The following is a 14,794-nucleotide window of genomic DNA, read 5'->3' as shown; positions in this document are numbered from 1 at the left end:
GACGAGTCTTCATCAGAATGTACGTACAAGCCCTATTCACGGAAACAATGTTGTATTAAAAATGAACTAGACGGGGCCTTTTCAAGTCCAGATTACGGCACAGTAGAAACTTAGCCAAGAACACACAACGCTCACGTACCGTCTTCACCTACTGGTCAACACACACTGAAGGGATCTATATGGGACTGCTGATCGGATCGGAGTTAGTAATTCAAGAGGAGAAGCAGAGCGAAGGCAGATTTCCGCCTGATTTGAGATTTAGTACAGCAAACATCCACGGATGTGACTCTTAAAATGTATGGATCGTCCACAAAAGATCTATGTTCTTCGGGAAGTCTAGGGCAGTCGGCACTCGATCCAGACCATCAAAGTTATGAACAGAACTTTGTTACTGTTTAGTTGGAGATTCTGAATGTTTGGTTCCATTGAGAAGTAGAGGAAAGTGATTTGAGAAGTTCAATGAAAGTGTGTTTGTCCTCTTTCATCTAAAATTCAGCCGCCGAATAAGGGAATGAAAATACAAATTTGACATCCTGATTTGCTTCTTCCTTCAGGCCCAGAAGCTCCCAGGAATGATAATGCTAGCAACAGAGGACTGTTGTTCTAATGCCAGGGGCAGACTCCCTGTCAAGCACAGTTCTGATAAGTTGTCTTGTCCAGTTCACCCGGGAAGGGCGTTTTGAATGCATTGCCCTCTCGCTACATTGATTGCAGTCCTGCTATCTACATATCTATGCTTGTGTTCTGCACGTTCCCGGTACCTTACTCACACAAACATGTCTCAGCTCACGCCATGTTCAACAGTATCTTGACCCTCTCCTTGTCCACCCCTCTGTTGATTAGTAAGCTCTGTGTTTAGACCTTATCAGACAGCTGGTTGAGAAATTTCCACCTTGAATTATGTCCCATATAATCGTAAATCCCCTTCAAAAATAACACAATTTCCTGAATAACTTTCGATTCTTTAGATAGGGAAATTTTGAGTTCATGTTGGCAAATACACAAGCAACCTCATAAACTCTACCCCAGATAGTATGAAGATAAATATACACAGAGGATTAGTTCTAACAATTATTGTTTGAGTTTAATCCTACGAAAACAAGATAATTGAAAGGATCCTAAAGATTATGGAAAAGAGTGTCTCAGTATTATAATAAGGTTATTCTCATTAAACGAGCTAGTTTAATAATATATTGATTGTAAAGTGTTTGTCATATGCATTTACAGACTTGTTGGACCTGGATTATATTATTTTATGGTATTATTAATGTGGTGTCTCTCTCTATATTAGTATTTATATTATTAATCAACACAACACATCCCCTGCTTTCTTACTTGATGAGTTAAATAGGTGTTGTGTGTTTGTTGGGGGTGTTTTGAGATAATATGAAACACCTATACATCATATTCATGTCCACTGAATAAGGTGTACTGAGAGGATATAAGAAGGGATACATACACCAAGAAAGGTAAGGTAAATATAGGAGGTAGAACCAGACGTGTTCCCAGTAATAATAATAGTGCCGAAGGAGTCGCGCAGAGCCGGTCTCACCACCTGCAGAATGGTACGGGTTATAGGAGCAGGAGACTCCGAAACAACGGTAGGAGATAATAATTGGGAGGGTCTATAGACACCTATCCACAGTGGACACAAAGGCTTGGTTAAGCAGGTATCTGTAGTGGATAGGATCACCGACGCTCTAAGAACTGAGCTCGAAAGAGGGTCTAATAAACCACTCCAGAACTTCTTGCTGTAATGGTTATAGGAGGATAGGTTCCCACGGTATAGTTGGCCTACTGACAATCGTAGGGGTCGATACCACCATGAAGTAATGGTTAAGGAGGAAGACCATTATAGTGGTTGCAATTACGCTTGGAATGTGTTGGTGCACAGAAGACATATAACACCGTGGCAGGCATTTGATAAGGGAGAGGAGCCATATTTGCCCATGTGGCTATACCTTATCTATTAGCGAATCGCCAACGTATCAAAGGCCAAGGTAACTAAGCGGCAGGCCCCGGGTGCGCAGAATCGCATCTCTGCATGTCTGCAGACATTAATGCCCAGTAGTGGATGGACGGATCACCACCTCAAGCTGAACCTACGGCACAGACGGAGCATGCATCTCCTCCCGGAAAGGACTGCCCGTTCATTGGAATCTCGCCATTCAACGTTGACAACTCCAATTGTGTGTCCTCCCCCAGCAGCGCTAAAGAACCTTGGCGTGATCCTGGGACAAACACACGCTCGACTTCTCACTACATTCAAGGCGTGTGGCCCGTCCTGGTTAAGATTCCCATGCTATTTGACAACATCTCCCCGCGAACAGCGAGTACGACCCGTGCCTCACACTAGGAAGCCGCCGCAGGTCCTAATCCAGGCACTTGTCATCTCCCGTCTGGATTACTTGCAACTCGCTGTTGGCTGGCGCTCACCTGCCTGTGTCATTTAAACCCCTACCCAACTCATACCAGAACGCCGCAGCACTTGCCTCGGGTTGCTTCAACGGACTATCCCCCCTAAGTTTCTCTGGCACGTCACCCCGCTCCTCCGCTCTCTCCGACTGGCCCCTTCCACAGAATGGTTGATAGCTTCGCATGCCGGCTTAACCATACGACTTATCAATGGCTTTGCCTACCAGGAGCTGTGCCAGAAAGGCCGAACGGCACCTCAGTACCGTTCAGGCTTCTGATCAGCTTGCCTTACCACCTCAAAACAAGGGGCCACTGCGTTCAATCCACCTTGGCCTGCTCGCTCCCGACCATAAGGAAAGTACAAGTTCCCGCCTCCCAGCCCAGTCAAAACTTGTTCGACTGCTCTGGCACGCGCGACAATTGGAGAGGTCTGGAGACAACTCCTCTTCACGATCGCTCAGGACAGCGGAGTCAATCACCACCTTCCGTCAAGAGGACACCTTGAAACCCCACCTCGTTAAGGAAATACCTAGGATAGGATAAAGCAAATCCTTCTGACCCCCCCCCCCCCTACCCCCCCCCTTTAAAATATGGTTTAGTGCTACTATTGCATAAAGTTGGCTGTTCCATGAGATGTCATATATATTGAAATGTCACCTCAATTTGAGTAAGTCGCTCCGGGAATAAGAATTGACGTCTTGCTACAAATAAATTAAATGTAATGTAAGGTATAATGTAAAAATGTCGATTGAGAGGTTGAGGATCAGGTTCAGGGCACTTGATCACGGAGGAAACGGAGTGGAGATCTAATGAACCCAACAATGTCACTGAGGGAGAGTAGGGTAATTGCATAACGTTTACCATTATGAGTCACTGAGGGAGAATAGAGGTTGAAAATGGCGGATTACACGTTTTACATTATGTCTACTAGGGAGAGAGGGTAATGCATAAACGTGTACATTATGGCGACTGAGGAGAGAGGCCCGGTTGGTAAGCATAACGTTTATACAATATATGTCACTGAGGGAGGGACACGAGGAGTAATGTTATATATTGTTCCTACATTAGTCACTGAGGGGCACGAAAGAGGGGAAAACCAGGGTAATCATAAACGTTCCCTACATTCCCTATGTCACCTGCAGGGAGACCTATGGGGCCTAATGTGCGCATAACCGTTTCCCATAAACCATCCAAGTATGTATCTGAGGGATAGAGGAGGATATGTCAGATGAAGGTATAATGCTTAATCACATTATGTCACTGAGGTGAGAGACGGGTAATGCTGAACGTTTACAATCATGTCCATGACGCGAGTAGAGGAGTAACCCTGAACCATAACATGTACAGGTGGTACGATCCACTGTATGGGACTGCGCAGTACACAAGAGGCTAAATGCATAACGTTTTACCTTCATGTGTACAACTTGAGTGGACTGAAGCAGCGGGTGAATGCATTTAACGTTTTCAACATTATTCACTGAGGTGAGACGTAGGGTAATAGCATACGTTATACATTTATGTCCACTGAGGAGAGATGAGAAGGTTAAGGTGTGCATAAGGATTATACATATTTAGTGTCACTGAGAGAGACCCCGAGAAAGTAATCATACTTGTACTATGTAAGGACACTGAGGGATGAGAGGGTTAGATGAACATATCGTTAACTTATGTCACATCGTAGGCCGCGAGTTGGAGTAATAGGGTAAAACATAACCCCCTGTTGGTACATGTATGATCGAGGCTGAGGGAAGAGAGGGTAATGCATAATGTTTCATTATGTCAGGATTATGTCACTGAGGAGAGGCAGTGAATGGCATAACGCTTTACATTATGTCTGGAGTATGTCACTGTTAGCTCCAATCAGGGATACTCTGGGAGCGCAGAAAGAACAGTCTGGTATCAGTAACCATGACGCCTGGAGTTGGGGGAAGAGCACTTTGGGTTAGAGGTCAGGTCAGATGAATGAGAAGAACAAGAGATCACTAAGGGTTCGCCTGAGCAACAGAGTACATTGGCTGTTTTCGGTTGTGGGTAGAGAGAAAGAGACTCAGCTAGGAGAAAGGGTAAACACTCTCAGTGCCTTGTGTCAAAATGTTGAATTGGTTTTTTGTCCGGAAATTACAGCTGTAAAGACCATTTGAGAAGAAGTAAACTTCATATAAGCCTTCTCTAGTGTCCGTGAGATTATTTACTCAGGAAAAATTAGAACCAAACAGTGTTAAGGCTGCTACTTAATATCTTGGGTTACACAGCTACTTTAGCTGTACTTTAGCTACAGCTTTTAAAATGTTATTAAAACCAAATCAGTTTCAAACATGAGGCAGGTATCTAGATCTTACATGTATCTCCAGTTGACAACGCAAAGCAACTCGGCTTGCTGGTTCATGTTCCTCAGCCGACTCCCTCCTCCTCTCTCCTCCAGAGAGACTCATTTTAGAAAGGCAGGGCCCCCCCCTACTCTCTCTCCCCAGAAGAGACTCATTTTAGAGGCAGGGCCTGCCTCACAATACACTGCGCTCTCCCCAGAGAGGACTCATTTGGTAGAGTCAGGGCCGCCTCCTTCTCTCCCCAGAGAGGACTCCTTTTAGGGGCAGGGAACCTCCTTCTCTCTCCCAAGAGAGGATCATGTTTAGAGGCAGGGCCCCCCTCCGTGCATACTGCTCCCCAGAGTGATACTTCATTTTAGAGGCAGGGTCCCCCTCCTCTTTAACCCAGAGAGACTCATTTGTAGAGCACTTGGACCCCACTAATGCAAGAAGATCCAACTATGTAAAATGGATATTGGGGTTACCAACACACCTAGTGACAACTGAAATTCAGACTGGACTTTTCAGCATGTGGTTGTGGTTAACACTTAACAAACTAAGTAGACAACTAAAAAGATCCAGCATGTTTGGTTGTGTTAACACAGTGACAATAAACAGAGATCCAACATGTTGGGTTGTGCGTTTAGTCACAGTGACAACTAAACAGAGACCCAACATGTTGGTTGTGGTTAACACAGTGGACAACTAAACATAGACCCCAACATGTTGGTTGTAAGGTTAACCACAGTTGAAACTAACAACCAGAGATCCAGCATGTTGGTGTGTTAACCACGGTGACAACTAAACAGAGATTCAACATGTGGTTGTGGTTAACACGAGTGACAAACCCTAAACAGAATCCAACATAGTTGGTTGTGGTTAACACAGTGAAACTAAACAGCGAGAGTCCAGACATCTGGTTGTGGTTAAACAACGGAGTGACAACTAAACAGAGATCCAACATGTTGGTTGTGGGTTATACACAGTGACAACTAAACAGAGATCCGCATCTCTCATTCTTCCAAGACCGGTAAGAGCGTGTAGACGTCTTTTGTCCTGTCGTGTTTCCGGTTCCCTTGTATATATCTTTTACATCTTTTTCTTCGCATACTTTTAAAAATTACTTTCTTAAACCTCAACTTCCTAAATACTCTCCTATCGCAACCCGCCTCAACCCAATGTGCGTGATCCCTGCTTATTCTCCTAAAGTATTCTACCTTTACTGCTGCATCTGGAATCCATCTACTGGAAGATAGACAGGCTAAACTGCCTACCCAGCTATCAGTTAGCAAAAACCATTGCTAGCGGTCATCAGCTAAACCTTTAGCTCGGGAAAGCTCTCCTAGTTTCGAACAACGTGACTAAAACCAGAGCATAACGGACCTATTTCCTCCAATCCCCGTGATTCCTACCCGCAAACTCTAACATTTTCATCATGTTTATCTTGCTTGCAACTAGCTAACCACAATCCGGGTGAAACCAACTCCTGCTAGCGTTTCCAGGCCCGTGAGCAGGCACCGGAGCAGGCACCAATTAGCCTGAAGCTAATTGGCTGAGGCTCCTGTGCTTACCACTGAAGCCGCACTCCTGGCTACAAGACCCGACCCATTTTACTGCCGGTACGGAGCACGAACCCCGCCTATCCTCTACGACGGTAACTACCACATAATCTGCCCGGGACTCCAACAGGCCCCTCAGGCCGCTGACGCCGCAAGGCCCATTCTGCCTAACCTACTAGGCCTGTTAGCTACCTAGAGCATACCTGGAACCCTACTATTTCCACGACATGGTCTATGCGACGTTCACCGCACGAAGACAGGCAAAAACAGACTTCCCCCCCATCGCGACGTCCCCCAAAGGCAAACTTGCCTCCACTGCCCCGCTGCTAACTGCTAGCTTATCTGCAAAGCTAGCTCGGCAGCCGAGAAGCTAGCCCAGTTAGCAAACACAATTCTTACATTCACAACCTTCTTCTATTCGCCATCGCTATCCGGCTTGGATTCTGCTGGCGGACACGGACCACCGTTCTGGGTTTGCAGACGTGCCCTCAACGTGCCCTCAACCGGCCTCCCGTCTGACGCAGACCCCCTCCGTCTGAGCCAGACCATCCCCCCAGGCCTACTAAACTTTAAACGCCTGTCGGTAGGCTTAGTGGAGCCTCGACTACTAATCTACGGCTTGCCCCCTGGACAACTATGATCACTTGGCTACATAGCTGATGCCTGCCTTGACTGCATTAATTCACGGTACTCCATTTCTGTTTATTTGTGTTTTATCTGTCGGCTCTGTAGCCTTAACTCAGGATGCTGTGTGTAGTAATCCGAACCCTCTTGCCATGTCGTACGCCATTTTACCTTCTGTTGCTGTGTTAGCTGGACTAGCTGCTGTTATCTCACCTGCTGTTTTAGCTACTGTCTCCCAATCATGACCTGTCAATCACTTTATGCCTTATTTTTATGTCTCTCTCAAATATCCAATATGCCTTGCATACTGTTGTTTCAGCGCCTAGTTATCATTGTTGTTGGTTGCAATGGACCCCGTAGTTCCACTCCTCCGTACCTCTGCATACCTCCTTGTCCCACCCCCCACACATGCGATGACCTCACCATTGAGACAGCATGTCCAAGAAACAACCTCTCTATCATCACCCAGTGCTGGGCTTGCTCCGCTGTACCCGTGCCCCACCATACCTGGCTGCACATTATGCCCAGAAATCTATTCTACCACGCCCATTAAATTATTGCTCCTTTTATTCCCTTGTCCCCACGCTCTAGGCGACCAGTTTGAAGCCTTTAGCCGCACCCTCATCCTACTACTACTCGGTTCCTCGGGTGATGTGGAGGTAAAACCCCAGGGCCCTGCATCGTCCCCAGTCACCCTCATTTGTTGGACTTTTCGTGGTAGATTCGAAAAAGCCTTGGCCTCATGCATGTCAACATCAGAAGGCCTCCTCCTAAGTTGCGCTTACTCACCGCTTTAGCACACTCTGCCAACCTGGATGTCTGTGCCGTGTCTGAATCCTGGCTTAGGAAGGCCACCAAAAACTCTGAGATTGTCCATACCCAAACTATAAACACTTTTCCGTCAAGATAGAAACTGCCAAGGGGGGGGAGTTGCAATCTATGCAAGAGATAGCTGGCCAAAGTTCTGTCATTACTTTCCAAGTCTATGCCCAAAAACAGTTCGAACTTCTTAAGTTTTAAAAATTAAATCTCTCAGAAATAAGTCTTCTCACTGTTGCCGCCTGCTTACCGACCACCCCTCAGCTCCCAGCGTGCCGGCCTGGCACATCGTGTGTTAGTTGATCGCGCTTCCCCAATACAAGTCAGAGTTGTTTCTGTTAGGTGACCTAACTGGGGATATGCCTTAACACACCCCGGCAGTCCTACAATCTAAGCTCCGATGCCTCAATCTCACACAAATCATCAAGGAACCACCAGGACCCACCCTAAATCCGTTAAACATGGGGCACCCGTAATAGACATTATTCCTGACCAACTTGCCCTTCCAAATCTCTACACCTCTTGCTGTCTTCAATCAAGGATCCTCAGCGATCACTGCCTTCATTGCCTGCTATTCCGCCACGGGTCCACGGTCTCAAACGACCACCCCTCATCACTGTCAACACGCTCCCTGAAAACAACTTCTGCGAGCAGCCTTTCTAAATCGACCTGGCCCGGGTTACCCTGGAGGATATTGGACCTCATCCCGTCAGTTGAGGATACCTTGGTGTCATTCTTTAAAAGTTACTTCCTCACACAAATAATATAAGAAACAAGCATGCTCCCGTTCAAAAAATGCAGAACCAAGAAACAGATAATAGCCTTTGGTTCGACTCCAGACCTGACTGCCTCGACCAGGCACAAAAAGACATCCTGTGGCGAAACTGCCAAATCAGCATCGAAGAGCCCCCCGTGATATGCAACTGTTCAGGGAAGTCAGGAACCAATACACGCAGTCAGTCAGGAAAGACAAAGGCAGCCTTTTTCAAGCAGAAATTTGCATCCTGTAGGCTCTTAACTCCAAAAAGTTCTGGGGATACTTGTAAAGTCCATGAAAACGAAGAGCACCTCCTCCAGCTGCCCACTGCACTTGAGGCTAGATAAACGACGGTCACCACTATAAGCTGCCGTGATAATCGAAAACTTCAAACAAAACATTTCTCGAATTGGCTTCGCATGCCTTCCACTGGCGACTCCAACCTTTGGGCCAACAGCCCCGGCCCCCCCCGCTGCCTAACTCGCCCAAGCCTTCCCAGCTTCTCCTTTACCCACTATCCAGATACAAGATGTTTCTGAAAAGAGCTGGAAACCTGGACCCATACAAATCAGCTGGGCTTGGACAACCTCTGGACGCCGCGCCGATTTCTGAAACTGTCCGCCCTCCATCTGTCGCCTACCCCCTATTTACCAGCCTGTTTTCAACCTCTCTTTCGTATCCATCTGAGATCCCCACAAGGGATTGGAAAGGCTGCCGCTGTCATCCCCCTCTTCAAAGGGGAGACACCCTGGAGGCCAAACTGTTACAGACCTATATGCCATCCCTGCCCTGTTCCTAGCTTTAAGGTCTCGAAAAGCCAATGTCAAGCAAACAGATCAGCTGACCATTCGAATCCCACCGCTACCTTCTCCGCTGTGCAATCCGGGTTTCCCCGAAGCCCGGATCCCACGGCGTGCAGCCTCAGCCCACGCTCACAGGTTACTAAACGATATTCATAAACCCCATCGATAAAAGACACTTACTGTGCAGCCGTCGTTCATCGACCTGCCAAGGGCTTTCGACGGTCTGTCAATCACCATATTCTTATCGGCACTCAATAGCGCCTCGTTTTCATAATGACTGCCTTGCCTGGTTCACCAACTACTTTGCAGAACAGAGTTCAGTACTTGTCAAATCGGAGGCATTGGTGTCCGGTCCTCTGGACAGTCTCTATGGGGAGGTACCCACAGGGTTCAATTCGTCGGGCCGACTCTACAACAACAATAAACTGAAGTTAGCAGGCTGTGTAGATTAAATACTTTGGCAGTTCCAGGGTCGGGCTACACAAGTGCACAAATGCATTTGCAACGACTCCAGTTTCATGTTTCAACATATTTTAGTCTAATGGGAAGGCTACGAGTGAGGCACTATTTTAGAGAGGCATTAAAGAGAATAGGCTACTTTTGACAAGGCCAACATATGTTTCATTCTCCACATTTAAAGGTCAGTTTATTGTGGGTTTTCTCATAACAGAAGCAATGATGGGATGTTCCAGAACTTTCATTGTATAATTTCCAACGTCAGAGACCCAATAACTGAGCATGAGTAAAACAAGGACCAATAACTGAGCATGAGTAAAAAACAAGACCCAATAACTGAGCATTGAGTAAAAACAAGCACGCGGAATAAGGCTGAGGCATGAATTAGAAAACAAGACGGCACTAACTGAGCTATGAATAAAAACAAGACATAAATGAATGAGCATGAGTAAAAAAACAAGACCCACGATAAAGATGAGCATGAATAAAAACAAGCACCCAATAACTGAGCACATGAATAAAAACAAACCCAATAAGCTGAGCATGAGATTCCAGAACGTTCATTGATAATTAAATCCACTCCAGAGACCCCAAAACTGGCAATGTAGTATGAAGACAAGGACCCCAATAACTGAGCAATGAGTAAAACAAGACGCAATAACTGAGCATGAGTAAAAACAAGACCCAATAACTGAGCATGAATAAAAAAAACAAAGACCCAATAGACTGGGGAGCTTATTTGAAATAAAAAGCAAGACACAATAAAAGATTGCAGCATGACCAAATAAGGAACAAGACCCAATAACTGAGCATGAGTAAAAACAAGACCCATTAACTGAGCTGAGTAAAAACAGAGACCCAATAAAGCTGAGCATGAGTAAAAACAAGACCCAAAAGGGCTCGAGCGTATGAATAAAAACAAGACCCAATAACTGAGCAATGAGTAAAACAAGAACCAATACAACTGAGCATGTGTAAAAGAACCAAACCCCAATAACTGAGCATAGTAAAAACAAGACCCAATAATGATCATGAAGAAGAAACAAGACCAATAACTTGAGCATGAGTAAAAACAAACCCAATAAACTGAGCTGGAATAAAAACAACCAATAACTGGCCTGAGTAAAAACAAGACTCCAATAACTGAGCGATGAGTAAAAACAAGGACCAATAAACTTTTTTAGCGATGAATAAAAAACAAGCACAATAATGAGCATGCAATAAAAGCCAAGCGCCCCAATAAGCTGAGCCATGAGTAAAAACCAAGACGCCCGAATTACTGTGAGGCATGAATAAAAACAAGACCGCAATAACTGGAGCTGAATTAAGACAAGACCCAATAACTGGAGCGATGAAATAAAAAAACAAAGACCCAATAACTGACATGAATAAAAACAAGGACCCAATAACTGAGCATGAGTTAAAAACCAAACCCAATTAACTGAGCATGAAATAAAAAACAAACCCAATAACTGAGGCCATGAATAAAAACTAAAGGACCCAATAACTGAGCATGTAAAACAAACGCCAAATAAACTGAGACATGAAGTAAAAACAAACCCAAATAACTGAGCGATGAATTAAAAACACAGACCCACCTTAACTTGAGCGATGAGTAAAAGCAAGACCCAATAACTGAGCTGAATAAAAACAAGACCCCAATTACTGAGCATGAATAAAAAAACAAGTAACCCATAACTGAGCATGAGTTAAAAACGAAGAGCCAAATAACTGAGGCATGGAGTAAAAACAAGACCCCAATGAAACTGAGCGCCATGAGTAAAAACAAACCCAATTAACTGAGGCGCAGTGGAAAAATGACAAGACCCAATGAACGAGCATGAGATGAAGAACAAGACCCATAAACTGAGCATGAGTAAAAACAAACCCAATAACTGAGCATGAATTAAAAACAAGACCCCAATAAACTTGAGCATGATAAAACAATACCCCAATAACTGAGGCATGAGTTAAAAACAAAACCGCAATAAGCTGCCAGCATGGAGTTAAAAAACAAACCCAATAACTTGGAGTATTGAGTAAAAACAAGACCCAATAAAACTGAGCATGAGTAAAAACAAACCCAAGAAGCTGAGCATGAATAAAAAACAAGAACCAATAACTGAGGCATGAATAAAAACAAGACCAATAACTGAGCATGGAGTAAAAACAAGACCCAATAATGGAGCTCGATGAATGAAACACAAACCCAATGAACTGAGCCATGAATAAAAAACAAAGCCCAATTAACTGAGCATGAAATAAAAAACAGACCCAAGAAACTGAGCATTGAGTAAAAACAAGACCCAATAACTGAGCATGAGTAAAAACAAAGACCCAATAAACTGAGCGATGAATAAAAACAAACCCAAGTAAACTGAGCAGTGAATAAAACAGTGATGGTTTTCCGTAATCAGTAAAGTCACATTGAGAATGCAGTTTGTAAAACCACTCAGAGTGTTAATTTATCTAACGCGCTCTAGAGCCCCTAAAGTAGTTTTCCTGTGCTTTTGTCACGTTTATTTCTCTAGAGCCCCTAACAGTAGTTTTCCTGTGCTTTGTCAACCAGTACTCTAGAGCCCCTAAAGTAGTTTCCTGTGTTTGTCACCATGATCTTCTAGAGCCCTTTAAAGTAGTTTTCCTGTGCTTTGTCGACCATGATCGTCTAGAGGCCCGCTAAAGTAGTTTTCCTGGTTCGCTTGTCACTTATCTCGAGAGAACTAAAGTTAGTTTTCCTGTGTTTGTCACCTTATCTCTAGAGAACAATAAAGCTAGTTTCCTGTGCTTTTGTCACCTTATCTTCTAGAAACCTAAAGTAGTTCTTCCTGTGTTTTGTTCACGCTATATCTCTAGAGACAACCTGAAAGTAGTTTTCCTGTGGCTTTGTGCACCTTATCTCTAGAGAACCTAAAGTAGTTTTCCTGTTGTTTTGTCACCTTATCTCTAGAGGCTCCTAAAGTTAGTTTCCTGTTGTGTTGCACCTTTATCTCAAGGGCTCCTAAGTAGTTTTCCTGGTGCTTGTGTCACGCTCTCTCTACTCTCTAAAGCTATTTTCCTGATGTCGTATTCACGTTATCTCTAGAGCCCCTAAAGTAGTCCTGCTTTGTCACCTATCTAGAGCCCCTAAAGTAGTTTTCCTGTGTGCTTTGTCAACAATCTCTATCTCTCTCTATATGAGTAGTTCCTGTGCTTTGTCAACCATATCTCTAGAGCCCCTAAAGTTAGTTGTCTTCCTGTCTATTATTATCAAAGTAGTTGCTTCTTGTTTTTGTCACCTTATCTTAGTATATAAGTAAAGTAGCTGTCCGCTTTGTCACTATAATATATATACTATATAATATTAAATCCTGTGTTTTGGTCACCGTATCTCTAGAGAAATCCTCAAAGTTGTTCCGTGCTTTGTCCACCTTATCTCTAGAGAAACCTAAAGTAGTATCTCTCCTCAACAGGTTTTAAGGATCCTCACACTGTTCATGCTCTCATTTCACAGACACGTACTGCTCACCTGTTCATCTCGTAATGAATAATGTGGAAATTGAGCAAGTTGAGGTGACTAAACTGCTTGAAGTAACCCTGGATTGTAAACTGCCATGTTCAAAACATATTGATACAACAGTATCTAAGATGGGGAGAAGTCTGTCCATAATAAAGCACTGTTCTGCCTTCTTAACAASACTATCAACAAGGCAGGTCCTACAGGCCCTAGTTTTGTCGCACCTGGACTGCTGTTCAGTTGTGTGGTCAGGTGCCACAAAGCGGGACTTGGGAAAATTGCAGTTGGCTCAGAACAGGGCAGCACGGCTGGCCCTTAAAAATACACAGAGAGCTAACATTAATGACATGCATGTCAATCTCTCATTGCTAAAAGTGGAAGAGAGATTGACTTCCTCATTACTTTATGTAAGAGGTATTGACAAGCTGAAGGTACCAAGGTGTCTGTTTTAAAATACTAGCACACAGCTCGGACAGCCATGCATACCCCACAAGACATGTCACCAGAGATCTCTTCACAGTCCCCAAGTCCAAATCAAATCAAATCAAATCAAATGTATTTATATAGCCCTTTGTACATCAGCTGATATCTCAAAGTGCTGTACAGAAACCCAGCCTAAAACCCCAAACAGCAAGCAATGCAGGTGTAGAAGCACGGTGGCTAGGAAAAACTCCCTTTAAAGGCCAAAACCTAGGAAGAAACCTAGAGAGGAACCAGGCTATGAGGGGTGGCCAGTCCTCTTCTGGCTGTGCCGGGTGGAGATTATAACAGAATATGGCCAAGATGTTCAAATGTTCATAAATGACCAGCATGGTCAAAAAATAATAATCACAGGCAGAATCAGTTCTGTTATACTCACTGACATTATTTTAACAGTTTTGGAAACTTTAGAGTGTTTACTATCCAAATCTACTAATTATATGCATATCATATCCTCTGGGCCTGAGTAGAAGGCAGTTTAATTTGGGCATGCTTTTCATCCAAAATTCCAAATGCTGCCCCCTACCCTAGGGAAGTTAAAGTGGCTAGTGATACATTACATCAAGATGGCAGATGCAGTAGATGGTATAGCGTACAGTATATACATATGAGATGAGTAATGTAGGGTATGAGGACATTATATAAAGTGGCATTGTTTAAAGTGGCTAGTGATACATTTAATTACATCAAGATGCAGTAGATGGTATAGAGTACAGTATATACATACGAGATGAGTAATGTAGGGTGTGTAAACATTATATAAAGTGGCTAGTGATAAATTGATACACTCGATTTTTCCATTATTAAAGTGGCTAGAGTTGAGTTAGTATGTTGGCAGCAGCCACTCAATGTTAGTGATGGCTGTTCAACAGTCTGATGGCCTTGAGATAGAAGCTGTTTTTCAGTCTCTCGTCCCCGCTTTGATGCACCTGTACTGACCTCCCCTTCTGGATGATAGCGGGGTGAACAGGCAGTGGCTCGGGTGGTTGTTGTCCTTGATGATCTTTCTGGCCTTCAGTTGAACTGGAGCAGCAGCAGCACAGGCCAGGTGGACTGAGGACAGCAAGGAGTCATCAGCCAGT

At 44.3% G+C, this 14,794-nt stretch overlaps 1 long non-coding RNA gene across 1 annotated transcript in view; it reads left to right on the top strand.

Moving 5' to 3' along the window:
- LOC112077113 (uncharacterized) overlaps nucleotides 1-14,794 on the top strand; it is a 26,763-nt gene that overhangs the window by 9,010 nt on the left and 2,959 nt on the right. The window lies entirely within an intron of this gene.

The sequence above is a fragment of the Salvelinus sp. IW2-2015 genome, unplaced genomic scaffold (genome assembly GCF_002910315.2).
Source record: "Salvelinus sp. IW2-2015 unplaced genomic scaffold, ASM291031v2 Un_scaffold4288, whole genome shotgun sequence".
In the NCBI taxonomy this organism is placed as follows: domain Eukaryota; kingdom Metazoa; phylum Chordata; class Actinopteri; order Salmoniformes; family Salmonidae; genus Salvelinus; species Salvelinus sp. IW2-2015.
The sequence above is the reverse complement of the archived record's forward strand: the minus strand, read 5'-3'. Positions and strand labels throughout refer to the sequence as shown.